The sequence below is a fragment of the Mandrillus leucophaeus genome, unplaced genomic scaffold (genome assembly GCF_000951045.1).
Source record: "Mandrillus leucophaeus isolate KB7577 unplaced genomic scaffold, Mleu.le_1.0 Scaffold1176, whole genome shotgun sequence".
Classification (NCBI taxonomy): domain Eukaryota; kingdom Metazoa; phylum Chordata; class Mammalia; order Primates; family Cercopithecidae; genus Mandrillus; species Mandrillus leucophaeus.
The window spans coordinates 181223-200115 of record NW_012100054.1 but is presented as its reverse complement, the minus strand read 5'-3'; the positions used below and the strand labels follow the sequence as shown (position 1 = coordinate 200115).

Genomic DNA, 18893 nt, shown 5'->3' with positions numbered 1-18893 from the left:
GGGACTCAAAATAAAAAGGCAATCCTCTTTTTAACATTTCTACTTCCTTAAAAGATCTGGACTAATGAAGCAAAAAGTAGCCATATCCTGTATTGTTACAGGACAGAAATTTCATAATCAGAAGGTACCAAATATAGAATTTTATGGTGCACCTAATTTTTAAATATACATAAAGCAAATAAAAGTATGTTGTTTTTGGAAAGACCCTGTCACCTGCTAGTCCTCTTCATTTAGCAATAAGCTCTACTACAGAGTAGCTCAGAGGAGAATTTTTATGGAACAGGAAACAATCACAGTGCAATAAAAGTGTACAAAGATCTTTTCCTGTCTTGAATCATCTGTTATTTGCATGTACAATGAACTGGTTGAAGATACTACTATGCCATCCTATGACCTCAGTGTTACAGCAAGAGATACGCCCCAGGGTGGCACAAGTGTGGGTATCTTTTGAATTCCTGGTCTTTGCTCACAAGATTAGATTAGTGAGTCAGCATCAAGGTAAATAATATTTTCTTTTCAAAATCCTTCCTTCTCCTTCATACCTCTTTCCTTCTAAGACCAGAACTTATCTTTTTTCTTTTCTTTTTTTAAGTTGAAAACTTTTTTTTTCTTTTGAGACAGAGTCTTGCTCTATCACCCACGCTGTAGTACAACGGCATGATCTCAGTTCACTGCAACCTCCGCCTCCCAGGTTCAAGTTTTCCTGCCTCAGCCTCCTGAGTAGCTGGGGTGACAGGCTTTAGCCACCACATCTGCTAATTTTTGTATTTTTTGTAGAGACAGGGTTCCACCATGTTGGCCAGGCTGGTCTTGAACTCCTGGCCTCAAGTGATCTGCCCACCTTGGCATCCCAAAGTGCTGGGATTACAGGCGTGAACCATGGCGCCCAGCCCTAAGACCAGAACTTAAATGGAAAAATAAACTGTATCTGATCCTACTTCTCTTTCTTCTCAGACTTCCCAGGATGAGAATAGAGTCTTTAGTCCTTTTCTCCTGGTTCAACATAAAACAGACTCAAAATTGGCCGGGCACGGTGGCTCACGCCTGTAATCCCAGCACTTTGGGAGGCCGCAGCGAGTGGATCACTTGAGGTTGGGAGTTCAAGACCAGACTGGCCAACACGGGTGAAACTCTGTCTCTACTAAAAATACAAAAATTAGTTGAGTGTGGTGGCGCATGCCTGTAATCCCAGCTACTCAGGAGGCTGAAGCAGGAGAATTGCTTGAACCCAGGAGGCAGAGGTTGGAGTGAGCCAAGATCGTGCCACCACACTCCAGCCTGGACGACAGACTGAGACTCTGTCTCAAAAAAAAATAAAATAAAATAAATTAAAAATAAAACAGGCTCAAAATTAAATAAGGGATTATTTTTTCTTTTCTTTTCTTTTTTTTTTTTTGAGACAAGGTCTTGCTGTGTTGACCAGGCTGGACTCCAGCTCCTGGGATCCAACTGATCCTCCCACCTCAGCCTCTTGAGTAGCTAGGATTATAGGTGCACAACACCACAACTGGCTGGTGAAGGGAAATTTTAAATAGTCCACTAGGATTCTTTCAGTTATCTTTACTTGAGATCTAACCTTTTCTACTGATCCAGCTAAAGCAACAATGAAGGTCAGACTAAGGCTCTATCTACAGTGGAATGAGCCACCAGGATGATGAACAATGATCCCTTTGGAATATGATTTGCAGGTCACGAAGCACTTTCACATAACTTATCACATACAACAGAGCATTCTGTAAACCTTATATACAAATACAATGTATCTGTACTACGATTTTGGCACTGGACACGATACATCACTATACTGTAAATCCAGCCCGGCCCTGATTATCAGTGTTAATTCAGTTCCGAAAAGGGAAAGGTCCCAGCATGCTGTTTATCCTGAGTTGGAGTTGATTGTTCTTTCTCATGGACAGAAACTAGTTAAAATTAAACCAGTGAGAACTATTCAAGCACTTATTTGCTAAATTCCTCTTTCAATGACATACTTGTTTCTTAGGAAAAATAATTTTTTCATCTTTACTTCTGTTTTCTTACATTGTAATAAAAAATGGCCTAACGACTTTTACACATATATTTCAGTACCTAAAGAGGCATAATATGTCATTGAGAGCGCTGGCTTTAGAGTTAGAATTCTTGAGAATGTCTGCTTCTTACTAACTATATCACCTTAAACAAGTGATTTAACCTTTCTGAGTCTTGGTTTCATAGCTAAAAAGTTAAGAGGATAATAATACCAACTTCATACAGTTTCAGGGAGGCTTAATTAAAACAAATAGCAAAAGGCTTAAAAAAAAAAAGCCTAATATATGTAATAGTAAATGCCCAATAGATATTGGCTATTATTTTCAATATTGGTGATTCATGATTATCATAAAATCAGTGGTCCTCAAAAGCAATATGTGTATGCACTTATGTATATAGTATGTACATACTATATAATACTACATACATACTATATATAGTACTATATACATACTATTTTTACAAAATTTTTGGGAGACAAGGTCTTGCTCTGTTGCCAAGGTTGCAGTACAGTGGTACAATCATGGCTAACTGCAGCCTCAAACTCCTGGGCTCAAGTGACCTTCCTGCCTCAGCCTCCCGAGTAGCTAAGACTACAGGCACATGCCACAATATCTGGCTAATTTTGTAGAGACAAGGTCTCACTACGTTGCCCAGGTTGGTCTTGAATTCTTGGCCTCAGATGATCCTCCCACCTCGGCCTCTCAAGGTTGGTGATTACAGACATGAGTCACCATGCTTGACCAATTTAAGTAATTATTAAGGCAGTTCAGTATGTATTTGTGAGACTAAAACAACACAGAGCTCATTCTAGACCAGGGGGTTGACAAATTCAGCTTGAAGGCCAAATCTGGTCCACTGCCTGCTTGCATATAACCTGTGAACTAAAAACAGTTTTTACATTCTTAAACAGCTAAGAGAGAAAAATCAAAAGAATAATAGTTTGTGACAAGGGAAGATTACAAGAAATTGACATTTCAGTGCACACAAAGAAAGTTTATTGGAAGACAGCTATGCTTATTCATGAACATATTGTCTATGGCAGCCTTCACGCTACAAGGGCAGAGTTAGGTAGCAGAGACAGAGACTATATGAAACACAAAGCCTAAAATATTTATTACTTGGCCCCTTACAGAAAAAGTTTGCCAACTTCTGGTCTAGACTGTTAGCTCTATGATGGTAGAGACAGATGAGGCCTAGCTCAGCGTCTGGGCCCAAAATTGTGTTCAGCTTTTTGATGAATAAATGTGGAATCAATATGAAAAGCCTGAGATGGGGCTCCTCATACATGGTAAAGATAGTTGTTCTCAAACAACCAAGAGCCTTTTTGAAAACTGAGTGAGAGAGGACTGCCCCAGTCTATGTGGCCCAGCGAGGATCTTTGTCATCCTATCATTCTAATGGTGGAATCTGAGGCCACACTGAAGAGAGTAGGGAAAGAGGACATCAAAAGGACAAACCAACAAGAGAATTCTGTATTCATCAAATATACCCATTTGAAGACAATATGAGAATCACAAAAATACAGGAGAATTCATTTTGGAAAAAGTTATATTAAAAAAAATCCTATGGGCTTAGTTTACCTCAAGCTTATTTTTAGATATGGCTGCTTAAAAGGTTTACAAAGTCTTAAGCTGCTAAATGTAAGTATGATCCGAATCACAGTAAATGTTAGATCTTACTGTACTCTGTGCTAGTTAGACAATATCCAGAGTGTCACATTCAACCTACGGAGCCTTATTTTTAAGGTAATTTAGTGACAACCTGGTTTCTAGAGGGGAGCTATCTGCACAGTGATGGGTCTAATCTAGGCACCATTCAAACAAGGCAAGTTGATGGAACTGAAGAATAGTTACCATAGAGATGAAATTGCAGTCCCCATCTAAATTAACGTAATTCATATAAAACACTTAGAGTACCTGGCACATAGGAGATACTTAATAAATACAAGCTTTGTGGGAGGCCGAGGAGGATGGATCAACTCAGGTCAGGAGTTCCAGATCAGCTTGGCCAACATGGTGAAACCCCAATTCTACTAAAAATACAAAATTAGCTGGGTATGGAGGCCCGTGCCCGTAATCCCAGCTACTCGGGAGGCTGAGGCAGGAGAACTGCTTGAACCAGGGAGGTGAAGATTGCAGTGAGACAAGATGGCACCCCTGCATTCCAGCCTGGGCGAAAGAGCAAGACTCCATCTCAAAATAAATACATACAAGCTTTGATCATCAGCACCATCAGCTGAAATATTATAATGTAAAAGAAGCTAACTTTACTGTCATACCCTTAGAAGGTATAACCATATCCACAAGTGGAAATCAGGTTGCTAAATCAGCCATATATAAATTATTGCAAATGTTAATAGTTTATGGCAAAATTTACTTACAATTTTTTATCAAGTAATTATCACTAAATATTCAGTCCACTTTTCTATCTCTACTGAGGAGACTTTGGCAAACAATTTAACTACTTCTGTTGCTCTAAAACCAGGGATGCAAAAGACATTTATTGTTCACTGAATACCCATGTGCTCCCTCTCACTTCTAGGCCCTTGCTATTAAGCAGGGTGATAAGCTTAGTTCTAGCCAATAAGCTGTGAATCAAAGTGATTTTTGTCACTCGAGGCCAAAGTATTTCAGAGCTGGTACGTGATTATCCAGTTCCCCTTCCTCTGGTGGGATCACTTGAAAGCTCCATGTTAAGAAAGCAAATTCGCAAAAATGACAGCAGCCTGGATTTCTGAGTCATTGCATATAGGTGAGCTGCCCTGGAGAACAGCCAATAAACACAGACATTTACATGAGCAAGACAGCAATGGAGATTTCATGGTTAATTTGTTACTGCAGCACAAACTATATCCTGACTAATACATAAAGTCTGATATTTTGGTAGTATAGAAAGAAACTTTGTATTAATCTGTGATCAGTCATCTCGGGCACTTTACAAAAATTAGCTGAATAAGCAGGGAAATTTTCCAAACCTTCCTCAGACAGCTATCTATGCAACTTTACTATTTCATTTCAAGTACATTCACACATTATTACCACATCTACTCCAATTTAAAGATAAATATTTAAAATCAAATCCTCTCTGACACTCACTTATTGAAAAAACTTGAGAGGTAACTAAGACATACATTGAGCAATGTAACCGCTGGCAAACATACTCAGCTAATGTTGTTCTCTCACATAGTTGGTTGCCTGCTTTATGACCCTTGGGCTTCATTTTCAGAAGACATGTGGCAGGAATTAGTGCCCCAGGCAAAGCTGGCTTAGTTTCCCTTAGTTAGCAGTCAACAGGTATGCTGTTAATCGGACCAACCAATTTCAGTGGGGCCTTAAACACAGAGAGATGCTATCTCCTTTGGCTGGCAGTAAAAATATCCAGTAAGATAAGGACTCAAGCCTGTGTCCTTTGGTACATTCATGATTTAAAACCACTGGAAACTCTGGAATCTGGCAGGCAGCAGGGTATAGGCTTCCACAGCCCTGAGTTCAAATCTCAGCTCTTCTACTGACAAGCTGTGTGAGTCTCAGGCCAAATGACACAACCTCTTTGAGTCTCAGTTCCTACTCCCTTCACAAAGCATTTTGAGAATTACTGGGATTGATGTAGGTGGAAGTACTCAATATACATTGGATGCTGCCATAGTGCTATGGAATTCTAAAAGTCAATCTGAATTTCATTAACTTTATGTTTTATTACAAGCAAAACAACATTCTCTGCTACATTTAAAGCAGTGAAAAATGTATCTTTGGCTTTACCCTTAGGTTATATGCTGTCTCATAATAGTCATGAAGATAAATTCCACTACCTAATCTGATCATCTTCCAATATGATCAAGCTCTTGTTAGGAAAACATATCTTGAGTTAAATTTCTGTCTGCTCATCTTCTACAGGCAACTGACTTTTAAAAATTCCTAAGAATTCCCAGCCAGGCATAGTGCCTATAATCCCAGCACTTTGAGAGGCCAAAGCGGGAAAATTGCCTGAGCCCAGAAGTTTGAGACCAGCGTGGGCAACATGGCAGATCCTGTCTCTAAAAATAAATAAAATAAGATAAATTTTAAAAATAAAAATAAAGTAAAATAATTTCCCACCAACCACATTCTGCTGATTTCCAATTCTGATCATGTATTTTTATAATCCAAGTAAGTTGCCCTGATACTAAAAATCAATGTCACCACAGGCTAATTATTAAAAAAAAAAAAAAATTCAGACAAATTCCAACATGGAGGCATTCTACAATGTATCTGATTGCTATTCCTCAAAACTCTCAAGATCATCAAGAAACAAGGAAAGTCTGGGAAACTGTCACAGCCAAGGAGAGACTAAGGAGACACAGCAACTAAATGTCATGTAATATCCTAGATGGGATCCTGGAACAGAAAAGGGATTTTGGCTAAAAACAAAGGAAATATGAATAACCTATGGACTTTAGTTAATAATAATATAACAAGATCAGTTCATTAATTATAACAAACATGTCATACTAATTAATGTAAGATGTTAATAATACGGCCCGGAGCGGTGGCTCACGCCTGTAATCCCAGCACTCTGAGAGGCCGAGGCGGGTGGATCATGAGGTCCAGAGATCGAGACCATCCTTGCTAATATGGTGAAACCCCGTTTCTACTAAAAATACAAAAATTATCTGGGCATGGTGGCACACACCTGTAGTACAAACCACTCGGGAGGCTGAGGCAGGAGAATCACTTGAACCCAGGAGGCAGAGGTTGCAGTGAGCCGAGATCGTACCACTGCGCTCCAGCCTGGTGACAAAGTGAGACTCTGTCTCAAAAAAAAAAAAAAGTTAATAATAGGATAACAGTATATCATTGTGGGAGTATATGGGAGCACTGTTTCATCTGCTTCATTTCTTTGTAAATTTGAAACAGTTCTAAAAGATAAAGTCTATTCATTTTTTTTTAAGTCACTACAATGTTATACTTACTTCACATGTATTAAAATGGCCATAATTTAAAAGACAGATAATTAAGTGCTGGTGAGGACGTGGAGAAACAGGAACTTCCATCCATTGCTGGTAGGAATGTAAAATGGCGCAGCTGCTCCAGAAAACAGTTTGGCAGTTCCTCAAAATGCTAGGTGACATGACCCAGCAATTCCACTTCTGGAAACGAAAATAAATGTCCCTAATAAACCAGTTCACAAAGGTTCACAGCAACAATATTCATAATAGCCCAAAAGAGGAAACAACCCCAATGTCTATGAACTGAAGGATGAATACATAAAATGTGGTATGTCCACACAATGGAATATTATGCACACTCATGAAAAGAAGTCTTGATATGTGCTACAACATGAATGAACCTTGACAGCATTGTGCTAAGTGAAATAAGCTAGACGCAGAAGGCCACATATTACATGATTCCATTTATTTGAAATTTCAAATTTCAAATAAAGAGGCAAATCTATAGACAAAAAGTAGATTTGGCATTGCCTGGGATGGGGCAGTTGGGGAGGAGGTAGTAGAAGATGAGGAAAGTGCTAATGAATACAGGGTAATGAAAATACTGTAAAACTGACTATACATTTTAAATAGGCAAATTGTATGGTATTAAGAAAAGTCTGAGAAACTGTCACAGCCAAGAGTAATAAAACTGTTATTTCAAAAACAATGTCATAAGTGCCAAGAATACTGATGAAACATCATTTAATCCTATTCAAAGTGAAGATTTTGACAATGTGTGGTTGATATGAAACCTTTAATTTCTCTGAGAAGTCCTGCTGCTTGCTTTAGTAATACCCTTAATGCCTCAGGGCATAACATAGTCAAAAAAACTGTGCATAAAGAAGTTGTAAATGAACCTTGGTATCCTTTCTAGATTAAATGAGCAACATGTACATCACAAGGTCTTCCTTAAGTGTGCCTGAGATGTGAAATAGCATGCAGAATATTCCCACTGATATTTAACAATACATTAACATGCAAAAATGGGTATCACTGTGTACCCTTTTGTATAATGCTTCAGGATTCAGTCATTTCCTCTGAATTATGAGAAAATTACAATGTTTTGGGCTCTCCCATTATTTATTGTCCTAGTGCTATGAGAAATGCTTATAGTAACCTCGCAGAAATACTTCAATTAAGGCTTAGTCTCCCACAGAACTATATATATCACATGGGGAGAATATAACTTTGTAAAATATTTAGAAAGTTTAATCTTTTATCCTATACATGCCAGCTGTACATTAGCAGGAAGTATAAGTTTTAAAACAAAACTACTTTGTTCAAGATGAAAGAGATGGATATTTTCCCATGTTAATCAACTCTTATTTCAAGAACTCATTTTACTGTTAACATTAGAGAAACTGTAATGCTACATAGTTGAGGGTTAGTCATAAAATACATTTAGACTTTTATAAAAATTGCATATAAATTTCATAGAGAAATTATTTGGTAACAGAAGAAAATATGAATTGACTGGAAGAGCACTAGATTTGGAGCTAGAGTGACGTCCCATGATGTCAGGAGTTCAAGATCAGCCTGGTCAACATAGAGAAACCATGTCTCTACTAGAAATACAAAAATTAGCTGGGCGTGGTGGCGCATGCCTGTAATCCCAGCTACTGGGGAGGATGAAACAGAAGAATCACTTGAACCTGGGAAGCGAAAGGTTGCAGTGAGCCAAGATCGTGCCCCTGCACTTCAGGCTGAGCAACAGAGCAAGACTCTGTCTCAAAAAAATAAATAAACCCTGACATTTTTTCAAATGTTGAAATTATGAGACACAGTTACGAGTTTAATTTCTGCCACTTTCAAATCAGGCAACCTCCAGGAGGCAAGTCATTCCCTAAGTCTTGGTCACTTATCAGTGAAAGGAAGCAAAATCAGAAAGCTTTTTTAAACCTCAATAAATGCCTTACCTCTTTATCTTGTAGTTGACTAGTTACTTTCACATTCACTATCTTGTTTGATCATCAAACCTACAGCTGAAGAGAAGGCCTTCCTTCTCATGGGGTCAGAAAAACAATCACAGACTTTGACTTCTCATTCATGGTTCTCATGGCCAACTGGTTTCAGGTATCTAAACTTTAAATTGCCCTAAGGCTCATTTTAACTGACCACTAAACATTCAGAGATTTTCAGATTACCTTTTTCCACTGATAATAATCTTGAATTTTTTATTTATTTATTTTGAGACGGAGTCTCCATCTGCCACCAAGGCTGGAGGTGCAGGGGAGTGATCTCGGCTCACTGCAAGCTCCGCCTCCCAGGTTCATGCCATTCTCCTGCCTCAGCCTCCTGAGTAGCTGGGACAACAGGCACCTGTCACTACGCCCAGCTAATTTTTGGTATTTTTTAGTAGAGACGGGTTTCACCATGTTAGCCAGGATGGTCTCGATCTCCCTACCTCGTGATCCGCCCTCCCCGGCCTCCCAAAGTGCTGGGATTACAGGCGTGAGCCACCACACCCAACCAATAATCTTGAATTTAATTTGGCTGTTTGAGGATAAGAAAGGGATCAAGCAAATTGTTATTATTGTTTTTTCCAAAATTAACTCACTTCCATGACAACTTCTGATAAAAAAAAACATCATTGGGTTTTTGTGAGCTGGGTTTCACAGCTGGCACCTCACTGACCTGATTAACACTTAAAATTGCAATAACTGAGTCACTCTTAGAAACATTTCCTTGCCTAAAAGGATGTCCCAACGATCTTAAACCTGGGGAGAGGGGAAGGAAAAGGGAGACCGCCAGGAAAGAATTCTGAGAGCTCTCCAGGAAAAGAGAGCAGGAGTCTTTGAGAGGTTTTGGTTTATTCACAAAGGTTACAAATACCAACTTGATATCAACCTAGAGATTCTACTTGTCTAAACCTTTCCCCCTCTTTTATTCATTACAAGCAGCCCTTGGTCCAAGGCGTAATTAACAAGACCGATCCTTTCACAGCCATTTACCAGGGTCTTAAACTTAAATCCAAATTGTATTTTGGCTGTACTGCTAAAATCTCTTATTTCTTAGTTCTCAAAAAAAACTGAAGGAGCTTTTGTCTTTTTTTAATAAAAACATCTTATTTCTTGAAACTGGATCTATAAACAATTTAATGTATTGTGTTCCTCAGTAATAGAGTAAATCTGATTCCTGCTAATATTTTGGGTCGACACCCCAAAACCTTTTGCTTTTTATAATGAAGCCCCTCAGACACCTTGTACCTTACTAATGTCTCCATCCAATTTACTATCAAGAAAAGACAGTTTCTCTTTTTTTTTTTTTGTGGTCAGCTTGGATCTTTTGAAGGAGGCATGTCTGTGTGCAGTGAGTTATTACCCAGATATTCTTGTAAGCATTTTTTTTTTTTTTTTTTTTTATTGAGGCAGTGTCTCACTTTGTCACCCAGGCTAAAGTGCAGTAGCACAATCTCAGGTCACTGCAGCCTCAACCTCCTGGGCTCAAAATGATCCTCCCACCTCAGCCTAAGTAACTGGGACTACAGGCACGCGCCACCATGCCCAGATAATTTTTTTTGTAGAGACGACGTTTTGCCATGTTGCCCAGGCTGGTGTTGAACTCTTGAGCTCAAGCGATCCATCTGCCTCAGCCTCTCAAAGTGCTGGGATTACAGGTGTGAGCCACCATGCCCAGTCTCGTAGTTTTATAGCTGTGAATTGCTCACAAAAGTCAATCATAAAATTTAGTTTATCATAAAGTCTGAAGTCCCTTCACCACTGGACTTTATGACCAAAGCCATGTCTAACTCTGCTAGGAAATATTTTCTGATGAAACAAGTGTTTTAAGTAAGAAAAAAACTCTCCCAATCATCTAACTCCTCATCCTTTCTGTGCCTACAATATTACTATAATAAAAAGCAATATGCCTTTACAGAAGCCATGCTACATATGTCTCACTGAAAACGGTACGTAGGCCCTTTCAGACGAAGTGCTGAAATCAGATGATCAAAGTTGAACGGCCTCACATCTCATGTGACCTTACATGTCAGCAAAGTTTCCAACAATCAAAATTGTATAACCATTTTATAACCAATAAACCCATATACAGCACAAATGCCTCCTTCTCTTTCTCCCTGACGTTCATCATCAGTCAGAGTAAAAGTTAATTCGGAACTGGATGAAGTGACAAGCTTTTGAATGTTGAGAGAAATAATGAGGGCCAGATGCGGTGGCCTCAGCCTCAACACTTTGGGAGGCTGAGGCGGGTGAGTCACTTGAGGTCAGGAGTTGGCAACCAGCCTGGCCAACATGGTGAAACTCCAACTCTACTAAAAATACAAAAACTAGCCCGGCGAAGCCAGAAGCTGCCGGCCCTGCCTTTCATATCCAGAGAAAAGGCCCTGGGAACACAGAACCACTCAGGGGAAGGTAAAGCACAACCAGGAAATGGAAAGAGAGCTCAGGCAGCAAGGGAGGGAAGCACGCTCTCAGCTGGGTTCCATTCTGAGACTCCCAGGAGTAAGTTCTCTATGTAATTAGGTTCATCAAGAGGAGAGAGAGGAGCACATTTTCTCACAGGTCTAAGCTGGGGCCTGCAAGTGGGGTCTTTAAATTATTTGTCTTTGACCTGGGGCCTTTCCAGAGGTATCCACACCCACCTCCAATTAGTCCACAGGGACTTCACAACTCCCCGATCTTAAAAATTGGGGGAGAATGTGTTCACACCTGGATTCTTCCTGGGGGTTTATGGCCATAGTTCAAAGGCCTGAGATTAGAGTCATGACCCATAGATATTCCAGGAGCTTCCAGCAGTGGATCCTGACACCCCAGGGGAAAAAATCCTTACACCTGGTCACTCCAAAGTTCTTAGGCTCCTACACAAAGTGAGTTTCCCAGTTTCCCATTGCCAACTCCACAGACACCCCCCGGATGACCACCAACTCACTCCTCCACCACAGCTCCACCCCAAAAGAGGGTGGGAGCAGATCGAAGTGGCTTTAATGGTGTACCCAGAGAAAAAGCTGCTGTCTCTTTCTTCAGGAACGCTTCAAGAGAAAAGGAGATAAAGACTAAGTGGAATGAAAAAAACGAAAACAAAAAGAATGATTTATCACTGTTGTTTTGGTGTTTTTAAATGTGGCTCAAAGAATGTTGGTGGTTCCACCAGCTGAAACCTGTGGCTATTCTAAGCATCTGTTAGAGTTACCTCAGAAAGAGCTTTGCATTTTTGTTAAGATATTTGATTAAGTTTTTTGAGCGCTCAGTGTATAAAGTCAGATAGACCTGGGGTCAAATCTCAGTTCAGCCACTTGTAAACTGTGTGACCTCAGATAAATGCTTTTATCTATCTCCCTAAGCCTCAATTTTCTCATCTAGAAAATGAAAGTAGGCCAGGTGCAGTGGCTCATGCCTGTAATCTCAGGGCTTTGGGAGGCTGAGGTGAGAGGATTGCTTGAGGCTAAAAGCTTGTGATCAGCCTAGACAACATTGTAAGACCTCATCACTACAAAAAAAACTTTAATAAGCTGGGCATGGTGGTGCACACCTGGGAAGCTGAGGCGGGAGGACTGCTTGAGCCCAGGAGTTCAAGGTTACAGTGGGTTATGATCATGCCATTCCACTCCAGATTGGGTGACAGACTGAAACCTTGTTTTCAAAAAATAAAAATTAAAAATAAATGGGTAATTATTGCACCTATCTCATAGGATGGTTTATAAAAATGAAAAGATATATTACTTGTAAAGTATTTAGTATAGTGCCTGGTTCATGGAAGATATTCTGTAATACTAGTTATTAATATTACTATTATTTTAAGAAAGATATTTGTCATTTTACAAAGGGCCATGGTAAATGCTACGATTTAATATTTGGACATTTCAGTGTATGAGACATTAACTTCAACATACTACCTGATTTTGCATTTGCCTCATCAATTTTCACTAACGTCGTCATAAAAAACATAAATATATATAAAATATATAAAACCAGGCCAACCTTTCCCTTCCCTCCACTAGCCATTTCTCAAGCTCATTTGTTCTGTCTCTCCTCTCAACTGCTCTCTCTCTCCTTGACATTTTTAATGGACCATCATTGCCTGTGGAAATACGAAGATGGTGGTCAACCACAGGGTGCGAGTCAATGGCAAGGATGTGGCATCCAACAGCTCCCTCATCGCTGAGTGCAGCTCAATGGAAAGGCTGTGTTTTGATTTGCAAAATGGTTATGATTTGCAAAATGCAACGTTTGTTCCAAGTAAACAAATATTCCAAACCACCTCTTGAACTGGAATTTTGGAGTCAGCAGCACTGCTTTCTGTCTTGTTTCTCCAGGTAGAACCTGATCACAATTGTCTCTCTATCAGCCTTACCTCAGCCCCATGTTCTTGGGCCATAAACACCAACCTTTGGTGCTACCCTCCTGGCCTAGCCTCACTGCACCTGGCCTACCCTCTCCAAAGCCACTGCTCACCACCTCCTGGTAGTGTAGAATGTCTTTAGGAAATAGACTCTCAGTCCCAAGGACTTTGGGCCAACCCATTTCTGTCCGCCTCTGACAAGCTAAGCTACCATGACCTTTCCAGAATTCAACTCCCCAGTGTGAAGATTCCTAGGACCCCAGCCGCACTCCCTCCTTACTGTGTACACTCAACCTTGAACTGGCCAGCAGCCTTGTGTTTCACCTCTTCCAATGACACATGCATTCTCTCCTTTAGATTTCCCCTTTAGATTGGTTTCTGAGGGCTTTCAATCCACAAAACTTCTTGAACTGGAATGTCTTGCTACCAACTCAAATTAATCTTGGGAGGCTGAGCATGGTGGCCCAGGCCTGTAATCCTAGCACATTGGGAGGTTGAGGCAGGCCAACGGATTCAAGACCAGCCTGGGAAAAACAGTGAGACTCCATCTCCAAACACAAAAAATACAAAATTAGCCAGGCATGGTGGCACGTCCCTGTGGTCACAGCTACTCGGGAGGCTGAGGTGCGAAGGATCACTTGAGCCCGGGGAGATGAAGGCTGCAGCGAGCAGTGATCATGCCACTGCACTCCAGCCTGAGTGACAGAGTGGGACCCTGTCTCAAACATAAATAATAAATAAATAAATAAAAATAATTGTGGGGCCAACAACCTCAAAAATAGATAATGAAAAGAGCTTGGGTCTAGTAATGAGGAATTTTGAACAGAGCTTCTGGCTATCCCGCTACTAGCTTAGTTAAGAATATCTGAGTCCCTCCTCTATACAATTAGGGGATAGTCTGGATAAAGTGCTACCATATAGCTCTAAGATCCTAAATGCCCACCCTCCCCATGGCAAAATGCACTTATTTATTTATTTGTTTTTTCATTCATGTAATAACTATTGAGTGTCTGACATTGCAAAGCAACGTGCCAGGTATTGTGAGGGGTTAAAGATCATCTTTCAGAGAGGTTATCATCTAGAATGGGAAATAAGACAATCACATCACTAACTATAAGAAAGAGAGACAATGTCACAATTCAAGGTATCTTTTTTTTTTTTTTTGAGATAGAGTCTTGCACTGTTGCCCAGGCTGGAGTGCAGTGGCGTGATCTTGGCTCACTGAAAGCTCTGCCTCCCGGGTTCACCCCATTCTCCTGCCTCAGCCTCCCAAGTAGCTGGGACTACAGGCGCCCACCACCATGCCCGCCCGGCTAATTTTTTGTATTTTTAGTAGACACGGGGTTTCACAGTGTTAGCCAGGATGGTCTCGATCTCCTGACCTCGTGATCCACCTGCCTCGGCCTCCCAAAGTGCTGGGATTACAGGTATGAGCCACCGCACCCAGCCAATTGGAGGTACTTTTAAGATGAAAAGAACATTATAAACCCATTACTAACACCCCAACCCTGAAATTCATTTTCAACATGTCTTTCCTTCTCTGCATCTAGTCTTTCACCACATGCTTCTTCCTTTACATTTCTTAATTCTGTGCCCTCCTTTCTCCACTTTGAGTCACAGGCTTAATCTAGGGCCTGGACCAACCGCCCCGTTATGTTTTTACACCTGTCTCTCATACTCACCCTAACTAATCTGTGATCTGTTAACAAAATATGAGGAATCAGAAATGGACTTGGCTGCTGTCTTGATACAGCTCTAAGACGGCCTTCCCCATATTATAGAACACACATGAAATCCCTTTACAAAACTATCCATACTGCACTTCCTTCCCCCACTCCCTCCTACAAACAGGAGCTAAGAATATACTTTGTGCTTAGTGCTGGGTGGGATGTTTAAGTCGTAGGCTTTAACCTCCAAGAGCTTACACAACCTGTCAACTTCCTGGTCGGGAAGTTGGGAGGTGCTAAAATACTCAGGATACTATATACAATGGGGATATTAACAGCACAAACAACAGTAGTAAGTGCTATAGGGTTCAGAAGAGGGAGAGCTACTTCATGCTAAGGCAATCAAGGAAGGCTTCCAAAAAGAGGTTACACCCGAGCTACACCTTGCACCATGGGCAGGACTTCAATATGGAAAGAGGGAGGCAAACAGGCATTTTGGGCCAAGGGCCCAAGTGACTGAGGGAAGGAAGGAGGGCGGTTTCAGGACCAGCAAATTGTTAGGTGGGGCTTCAGTGAAAGGGCACTTTTTGAAAGGAGTTTGCAAGGCACCAGCAAGCTTAGTAAGAGAAACAACTAATTTTCTGCTTAAGTCAGACTTCATGGTATAAGAAGATAGAAGAGAAAAAGGAAGTTTAATAATCGAGGCAAAGAAGAGTATCAGCAGGGAGTGGTAAAAAGACCCCAGAAAATGAGAAAACCTGGATTTGCTAATGAGGGGATTTGCTAATTAGCTTTGCTAATGAGGGGCTTGGGTGGCCACAGCAAGTCATCTAACCTCGCTGGTCTCAGTTTTCTCATTTGTAAACTGAAGCAGCTGAACTGGCTGACCTCAAAGGTCTCTACAGCCCAAACTAGACCAACTGTATATTATTTCTGCCATTAAAACATTTATCATGGGAGGAATGAAGGGGGGCAGGATACCTGTATTCCCTTTCCATATAGGTTTCTCTTCCTGAACTTAAAATTTCCTCTTCCTAAACTTACTACCTCTCTCTCTCTCTATATATATATATGCCTCCACATTTAACACTTTACTATAGAATTTCATTACATAAATCAATTTAAAGGAGAGCTGATTACAAAGGTGGTGGGGGGGTGTAAAAGAACTTGCTTCAAGTTCTGTGTGTGCCCCCTGGCCTGAAATTTTGCTTCTGGCTCACAGGTTCTTCAAGAAATTTATGCAACACAGCTTAAGTCTCATACAAGTATATCCAACACCGTGGCTGGAGGGAAAAATATCACGGTATAAGCCATAAAATGTGACACAGTAAGTAAAGGGGGAAAGGTGAGAACTCTGTTACTCATCTGAACGACAGCTTCCTTTTAGTAATGCCAAATGAAGCCCGAAATACAGTAATAATTGAAAAGTTAGGGGGAAATCTTAAATTTTGTAAATTCTCCACTTGAAAATGCAGCTGAAACATGGAAAGTTTTTTGGCAGTGAAATTCGCTGAAAACTGACATTTTTATGCCGCATCCAGAGGTCCCTATGCTCCAGGAAAGGTACCAAAAACAGAAAGCACGGATGGGATTTCACTACAGCCCTATTGATCCTATGCACCGAAAGGCCAAAGGCAAATAAAACAGTCTCAGAATTAAAACAAAACAGGCTGGATCAGAAAGCCTCACCGGCAGCCACCCAAAGTTGAAAACAGAAAACTTAATGAAATACCTTACTTCAATGCAGGGAATCACAATTCAGTTAACAGGATTATTGTTTAAGCAGCATAAATACGCGATTTAACACCTGCGGACATTGCCTGCCCGGACCGGGCAGAAGCGCGCCCGGAGGACGGTGGGCGCCGCACTGCACAGCCGGGAGACGAGAGGCGAGCGAGGGGACCCGGAGAGACTGCCCCCGAGCCTCCGCGCGCCCCGAAAGGAGTAACGCTTCGCTTTCCATCTGTCTGTCCAGCCTTCCTTTTGGGCCCTATCCCCACCCCCGCGTACCTGCCGCCGCCGCCGTCCTGCCCTAGTGAGCGCAGCTCCCACTGGAGATCCAAGTACCTGCAGGTCTACTCTGCGGCTACCTCTCCGCGCCCGCGCAGCCGCTGCGCTCGCGCCACTGCGCATGCTCGGCCGGCACCCGGGCCCGCAAACTCTGAATCCACTTGCCACGTTTTGCCTGCGGCTCCCAGCGGGAAGGAAAGGGAAGCCCAGAGCCTGGGTTCAGGCTAAGGGTGAAAGACGAGTTGCAGGCGCTGGGAGCGTGGATGGGGAGAGGTGGATGGGCGCTGCGGCAACGTTATCTCTACCCCCTACAGTTACCCAAGTCTAAAGATGATCACCTACACCCTGGGAATGAGTTTAGCACAGCGGTTCTCAAACTTGAGCGTGGATCAGAATCACCTGGAGAGCTTTTTAAAATCACAGATCCCAAACCCAGAGTTTCCGATTCAGTTAGGTCTGGAGCGTAGCGCGACAGTTCCCATTTCTAACATGTCCTCAGCGAAAACTGGTGCTACTAGTCTGGGTACCACACTTTGGGACCTGCAGGTCAAAAGGGAGGGTATACGTTACTAAAGAAGACTTGCTTCTCTCCCCTACTCACTCTCTCTCTTTTGTTTGTTTGTTTCACGTATTGCTTGCTTGTCATTTAACAGCCACACCTGATTAAAATAAATATATAATGAAAGCCCACACAAACAAAAGTGGGATATTTTCTCTCGCATGTGAGTCAAGTAAGTGGAATGCTGCCTCAAGAGTTCTCACATACTTTGCCTGAAGCATAATCCGTAGTTGTGGTCTGTCCAACTCAGTCCAGAGAACAGAACAAGGTTTTGCTGCCCCTTTAACTCAAAGTCCCACGTGCCCCTTCTGCGCCTAGCACAATATTCAATACGGAATAGGCACCCAACCAACCCTGAGATGGTAACAATAGAAAAAAAAGCGAAATTGAAATTATTTTAAGAACCCAAAGAATTTGGACGAGCAATGAACTATGCAAGCAGGTGGGCCACGGAGAGGGAAGATAAGGAATTTTTCCCACCTGCCACCTACAGAATCAGGTAAATTTAGTACTCTTATCTGATTTTTCCCACCTGCCACCTAGAGAATCTGGTAAATTTAGTATCCTTATCTGATACTTATCTAGATATGCAGGGGGAGTTAAGTAAGTTCTCACAAAATAAAGCAAAATAGTTATTTAAAAAGTAAACATGCATCTAACATATGACCCAGCCATTTCATTCCTAGATGTTATCCAAGAGAAAGTAAAACATATGCTTACACAAAAACTTGAACAGGAATGCTCATAGCAGCTGTTTTTCACAAAAGCCCCAAACCAGAAGTAACCCAACTGTCCATCAACATGTAAATGAAAAAACATATTGTGGTATATTTATACAATGCAATACTACTCAACAATAAAAAAGAAGAAATATTCTCTCACCCAGGACTCAATATGGATAACTCTCAAAATCGGTATGCTGAGTTGAAGAAACTAGAGACAAAACATACTGAATAATCCCACTTATATGAAGTACAAACTAACCTTTAATGACAAAAACCAGATTAGTAATTGCCTGGAGCCAGGAGTGGAGGGAAGGATAAACTGCAAATGAGCAGAAAAAATATTTTTGGAGGGGGACGATGGAAATTTTCTGTTTTGATGGTAGTGACAATTTCACAGGTGTATACAACTGTCATCGCTAAATTGTACACTTTAAACATGAAAAATGTGTGTAAATTATTCACCAATAAGTTTGATAAGAAAACACTTTTTTCATGAAATACTCTTATAATCTGTTTATTTCGTGGTAATATTGACCAGGGCAAGTTCATGAGGAAATGTAGATTCTAAATATGGTATAACCTGATTTGGGGAAGGTAAAATAAAAAGTCATACTCTGTAAACAGAGCAAAAAATAATCCAT

At 41.1% G+C, this 18893-nt stretch overlaps 1 protein-coding gene across 1 annotated transcript in view; it reads right to left on the bottom strand.

The window, feature by feature from the left end:
- Window positions 1-17091, bottom strand: part of PLS1 (plastin 1) — a 110671-nt gene extending 93580 nt beyond the window's left edge. The window contains exon 1 of the mRNA XM_012001257.1: window positions 16969-17091. The gene's annotated coding sequence lies outside the window, so the exon portion shown is untranslated. The remainder of the gene's footprint in view (window positions 1-16968) is intronic.
- Window positions 17092-18893: the final 1802 nt, after the last annotated feature.